General features: G+C 39.4%; 1 long non-coding RNA gene across 1 annotated transcript; it reads right to left on the bottom strand.

Annotated features, from left to right (window-relative positions):
- Positions 1-2,685: 2,685 nt before the first annotated feature.
- LOC123402635 lies at positions 2,686-6,324 on the bottom strand. Its single transcript, XR_006611318.1, has 2 exons — positions 5,591-6,324; positions 2,686-3,649 (listed from the first exon to the last, which is right to left on the bottom strand). It is a non-coding gene; the product is annotated as an uncharacterized LOC123402635 (long non-coding RNA).
- Between the last annotated feature and the right edge of the window lie 480 nt (positions 6,325-6,804).

Genomic DNA, 6,804 nt, shown 5'->3' with positions numbered 1-6,804 from the left:
AAGACAAAATTTGGTTTTTATTGGATTTAAAAAAAATAATTTTTCCTTTTGTGCAAAAGAAAATGTCCACGTTGCGGGAATTTTTTTGTGATCATTTTGGTAAAAAATACTTATATTTTTGGAGTAGGATTTATTTCTTTTCATAGGTTCCCTTTCCTATTTTTTAATAAAAGGAAAAATCCTACGCGTATTAGGAAAACGCGATTGGGCCCGTAGGAAATTTGGCCCGACTCTTCTTCTTTTTCCTCCCGAGTTTTCTCCTTCCTTCTACCGCAGCCAGAACTTTCCTACGCCTTCGCCGGATCCCAGGAGATCTCCCTGCCCTTTCCATCTCAGCCCCTCACGAGCCCCTATAGTACTCCTCTCCTCCCCTCTCTCCATTCCCCACGAGAACCGCCCCTCCCCATCGCCGGAACACCACACGCCGCCTCGTCGGAGTTCCTGACTGGAGCGGAAGCTCCCCAAGCTCCTGCTACCTCCCACCGTCACCCCGAGCCCCGCCGACGCCACCAAGACCCGCCCGAGCCCCCCCCACCCCCTGTCGCCGCCCATACCCCTCCACCGCCTCGGTCGACCACCAGAGCCACCTCCCCATCCGGAACCAACTTCGGCCGCCGCATCAATCTTGCCGGAGACCCCCAGCCGCGGTGAGCCATGCTCTATTTTGTTTCATCCGTTAGATCATCTATCAACGTCCTAGATTAGATCTCTAGTTACCCTTTCGGTTTAATTAGAAAAAACCACAGCTTTCTGTTAGTAACTATCAGCCGAAACATTTTCTTTTATTTTGTGTTCATTGGTTGGTTAGGCCCCGCAGCGCACACCCTCTATCCAATAGGACTCTGCCACGTAGCACCCTTGTTCACTCAGTTGAAATTTTTATTTTTGCTGCTGTTATTAAAAACCAGAAAGTTTCTGATTTGTTTTGGATTTAACTTTTATTCTATAACTCTAAATTAGATCATTCTTTTTGCACTGGATCACAAAGTTTATGTAGTTTCCGTAGATATAAAATTTGACAATGTTTGAATATTTGAAATTTGAGTTTAAACAGATTTGAGTTAAACCTTGTTTTGTGATTATCTGGAGTTTAAAAATAGGTTTTGAGTTGATTCTTTTTTCTACTGATCACTAGTGATATTATTTACCAGTAGATTTAATTTCCGAATTTTAGGATAATTTATCTTAGGGTTTTCAACAAAACAGTTTCTGTTTTAGTGTTTGTAGGATATGTTTGCTCTCGTTTGATCTAGCTACTTTTAAATTGTTGCTTTATTTTTTTACTTGATGTTGTGTTGCTTATTGTGTGAAATTTTTGTCTCCTTAGATCATCCGGAGTGCGAAGCTTGTTATCTAGAGGCGCTCAAGTTCAAAAGTCGTCAACAAGGCAAGTCATGTTGATCATGTTTTACCTATGGTTTTATATGCATTTAGTTCAACCTTCTCCATCGATTGCATGCAATGTAGGTACTTGGAAATTTGGATTTTGATGTAGTATCATGTGGTAGGCACCCATCAGCCTTGTTACTTGGCCCGGGACAATAATTTTATTTTTCTATGCTTTTAGTAGACGGGGTCTTGGTTGATTGTTTATCACGAGTGTTGTGAGAATTTAATAATCAACACCAGAAGATTTCAAGACTCTTCAAGACCTTGTCATGAAACACACCTCTAGGTGAAGGATGGTTTAGATGGCACCCTGGAGTAACCAGTGGATGACCCGGGATGAATGGGGAAGTGCCATGACATCTTGCGGAAAGCTTCACCCAGGCACGAAAAGATGGATGGATACTTGAAGACCTGTGGCTTACCTGCCCAGCCCCAACTCATTATGGGCTCTAGCTTGGTTGGACATCATGGTGACTCTGGATGGGCGGTGCTACAAGATGTAGAAGAACTATATGATTGGATGGACACTGACAATGGCTCAGAGGAACCCGTTGGAAGACCATGTTTTGATCATACGGTTCTCAAACACCCTGAAGTGCGAGGACTCCAACGGAGGCGATCAAATCTTCTAGGAATGTGTGCAAAACTCTGCAGAGTACTCAAACCTAATCAATTAGCCGTGTCTACGGCCATGGACAACTTGAGCCAAAGCAACTAAAACTATCTGGAATTCTCAACACAAATAATATTAATGATGTGGGTAATATTGATAACTCGGGTATGAGATATGGTTGGTGGACCATCTGATTGACAACCAACAATGTAGTAAATTTTGCTTTTATCCCCTCTCTTGTTGTAGGAGAAAGTTTGCTTTCTGCTTAAATTTTACAGCCCCACCTGCCATATATGTATATAGGATAGATGATACTTTTTCACCTCTCTCTTTTGTGACTTGCTGGCATATTCAATATACTGACCTACACGGCTGCAATGTGTTATGTTGCAGAGTACTTTTCCAACCAGGAGTGAGGACACGATCTACTCTCGGTGATATGCCATGGTGTTAGATGGACTCTACTACCTTTGAAGCTTCCGCTAGTCTTCGTTTAGTTTTATCTCATGAGTTGGCCTTCAGCCACTTTATTGTAATCTTTATTGTAATAAAGTACTTGATATGAGATCCGATTGAGTAAGCTGTGTGATTGAACTCCTGATATATACATTGACGTACTGTGTGTGTACCAGCAAGATCTTGGGATGGTACAGAAACATCAGAGACTTGGCCGTTGCAGATCGGGTGGCTACATATGCCTTTCATTATAGAATAACCATTCATCTTAATAAGTATATCACTCCTACAGGAGCTACAAGGCATAAGTAACCATCTACTTGCGATTTCCCAACCATTCGTATAAATATTAGACCACATGATATGTGTCCCTATCAAAAAGTGAAATTAGATGAAACACAACAATAATATTTTAGCATGACTGCATCCTAAAAATAAATGCAGGCACCTCTCAAAACTAAAAATAAAGAAGCCAAACTGGCATCTGGGCATTCTAAATAGTAAATGTCACTCATGCTTCCCACCATGAAAAATTCATGTGCTAGTTATTCATATCAAAGAAGGAGTACAAAACTAACAATGTGTGCACAACAATATGTTTCGCGAGTGGGGCTCCATGTTGTTCCACCTAGCTGCGAGGATGTAGCCCACAACAATACGTATTTTTCATTTTTCTCTTTCCCTTCAACCCCATGTATTCCCGATGCCATGCACTATGTAACATCCTCAACGATCTAAATAAAGTTCACGCAGGCGTAAGCCCGCTGTAGATGCATAAAAAATGTGGGCACACACAAGAAACATATGCATGCAAATTCCAGATATTTGAAAGAACCTTAGAAAAATATTACACAACCTTCTTTATAAAATTTATACCATACGTTGCTTAGGCCATAGCATTACCTGATTCTTTTCTAGGAAAACACAATCTGAACTCAACCTACAGCCTATCACTAAGGAATAAGATTTCAGAATAAGATAAATAATTTGCGTGTAAAGTACAAAGAAATTTGTAGCTACAACATGAGTTATGTGAACAAATTAACATCCAGTTAACTGAGCTGAAGCATCCAAAACAAATTCTGGTGAGTAGAGTACTTGGTAGCAGATAGATCATTAAAATTCATAGATATATCACTATAATACTCGATCCCCATCAATAATATATCATATAGGTTTATATCCTTGAACCTGCACCAAATCCATAAATTAGAGAACACTGTTTAAAGAAGAATGCATATGTAACACATGAAGAATGTTATCTCCTAAGTATAACTACTCTCTTGCACCCGAAAATAGGCAGACCAATCCACCATAATTTGACGTTTAAAGAGGATTTTCATTGGCGACGATAGCAAGTAAAGTCACCTAATAAGAATACTTAATTGCAGATCACATAAGAAATCGCTAAAATTGAGGATCAATGCTTATCCTAATATTTAAAGAGAAGGAAAAATATTGGAGGAAAAGAAGATCATTTCCAAATTGTTTCTGGGAGATATACACTGTTAGAAATTTTCAATCGAGAGATACTTGTCTTGTGCCATACATGACTCTGCTGAAGAAAACTATATGTTTTTTTGAACCCAGATAATTTTGCAGCCTAGTGATCAATGGTATGGTGACAATCGATTTGCATGTTGTTTTGAGCTTCTATCTTCCCCTACTTCTGAATTGATTTTTCTAGTAATTTTCAATGTGCATACATGTTGATTCAAATTGAAGTGTAACTACCACTTGAGTGAACGGGGGCTTGGTACAGGACATGTTTGTTTATCTGGATCATAAAACATTAACTCATTAGATTTAACCTGAAGTAATATTGTTTATTTAAGAAACAAAGGAGAAAGGTAAGGGTACACATGTAGTGCTATCATATGCATGATTTTCCTTTGGACTTAGGGACGTCGTGTCGATGTTTGTAATAACTAACAAGAAGCATTTCTGTTGTGTGCTTGGAATGAAATGAAGGTTCCCTAGTTTTGATCTCACTGAATAAGGTAGATGTATGTATCCATCTTCCATGGAAAGTCCCACGTTGAAAAGCTGCTCCCAGAACACTGTGTTCTGCTAGAGACTTCCTTGGACTATCACACAATCCCCTCCACTCTACTACTCATACTTTTAACTATTAATTAACCAGAAAAAGAATGTTTATAAATTGGAAAATATTGCACAATCTATAATATGACATATAAGGAAAAAAATGCCATACTATCTGATAAGAAACAATAAATGAAGCAAAAGAAGAGTAGTTGCCTTCTGGAAAGAGATATATTTAGCATAAGAAGAGAATGAACAAGCAAGTCGCAAGATCACATTCAATAGTATTTTCATCCAAAAATTTCAGTTAGTAACAACTATATATATCTTAGTGTTTGACAGATATAACAGTGTTGTGGTACTATACACAATCCATAGCAAAAAGGCTTCTCTACTTTGCTACTGAGATTTTTCACAAAGTAATCTATCTGTCCTTTTTAGATGGTACTTCTACATTGGTTTCCTAGTCTAATACTGAGTGGTTAACCTGCTTGTTTCACCAAGTATACAACCGCACTATTAGTTGTAGCACTGACTGATATATGTCATTTTCCTGTAACCCTAAATGACTCAATTGGTGATCGGTGCATACAAATCTTGGTCCGAGCAATGCAAAATCATGACTATTGTTCTTTCTTCATACATATAAAGTGCATGCTACTGATATTTATTGGAGTGATTGTACCTATTTCTTTGAAGTAATTTTCTTGTCTTACTACTTCATACATATACAATGCATGCTATTGACATTTATCACAGTGGATGTACCAATTTTTGTCAAGTAATTTTCTTGTCTCACTAAATCTACATATCTTCACAAAACTTCTTGAGTGTATTGAACATGAATATACACACCTGCGATTTAGCACTAACTTTACTACAGATTTGATTCAATTCACCATCATGAATGTGGCTACCACCATATGCAGTTGCCGTTAACAAAGGGACAAATAGTTTAGTTAGTTGTCACTTAACAAGAATCTAAACAATCCATGGCATTCATCTCCTAAGACACATTCAACGGCTGTGAAGAAGCAGTTACATGAAGATGAGGATTGAAACAAGGGCTAGAAGAGATGAGAAACATACGTAGTACAAATCCAATCTCTGTTCCTTTTTTCTCATTGTTGATTACCACCGTCGCCATTAGGAACATCTCAAAAATATGTCTTCTCAGCACCTGAATATCCCATGAGAAATAGTAGCAATAAAAAGGAACAAATTGGACTTAAATAGATCACTTAGTGTCCGTAAAATTCAGTGAGTATGTCAATAGTAGAACAGTAAACCAGGTAACAAAATGTCATTAAAAGAAAAACTTGTTGTACAAAATATAATAAATTAGGGTGTAAAAATAGCACTTCATCAAGATTCATTCCGCTTCTCCTTTTTCTCTCAGACCTGCATACATGTGTTCAGAAAAAACATAAATCAAGGAGTAGAAATTGAGGAATAAGATAAGACCTTGTTGCTCCTTGCCTCATATCCACCCCGCTCAACCTTCCCTACTACATGCCCACCAAAAAGACCACGTCAACCCTGCTCTCCTATAGAAGCAATCTTTATGCGATCCAGAAGCACAACTATCGGCGGCGGTAGATTGAGGAACATGTTGAGAGATGGATGGCAGTGCAGCTTGAGGGAAGGATGTGGCGGCCAACGCTGGTAGAGGAGGAAGGATAGAAGTGGAGGAGGAGGTGCACGAAAGTACTGGAGAGAGGGGAGAGGCAAACAGGATGTGGAGGCAGCTCGGGGCTCGAGGAGACAAGGGATTGGTGGTTAGGGTTTTCACTAGACGCCTCACACGTTGCTTGATGTCCATCCTTTTTCACAGCAGACAGACGTGAGGCACACTACAAAGCTGGGTACGCGGGCAAAGGAGGCCCGCCCGTCATCTACTGGAGCATGAAAGCACAACGTGTAGATGATTGGACGAACGGATTTTTGATAACGCTGTAAAATCATACGACCGGTAGAGATCGTGCGAACGAAAATCAGTGCGCGACGGAGAGGCCCTAAAACGGCGGGTAGCCTAGCGAGATTTATAGTAGAAATAACACGTTCCAAACGGAGCAACGGTTCAACAATTACAAGAAAATAGAGAAATAGCTATAATCTGCCAAAAACAGCAACATGACATTTCCTATACCCCAAAACAAGAAGCTACATAATTCTAAAATGCTCAAACATGGCATGAGGCAGTAGTAGTCATGATGCACAACAACACCCTACTAAATAGAAATAGCATGGAAGCATGGATCACTAGTGACTGAGCTCACAAAATGGCAAGTTGCACACAGTTT

Source organism: Hordeum vulgare, chromosome 6H (genome assembly GCF_904849725.1).
Source record: "Hordeum vulgare subsp. vulgare chromosome 6H, MorexV3_pseudomolecules_assembly, whole genome shotgun sequence".
In the NCBI taxonomy this organism is placed as follows: Eukaryota; Viridiplantae; Streptophyta; class Magnoliopsida; order Poales; family Poaceae; genus Hordeum; species Hordeum vulgare.
Note: the sequence above shows the minus strand (reverse complement) of the source record. Positions and strands in the feature narration are given on the sequence as shown.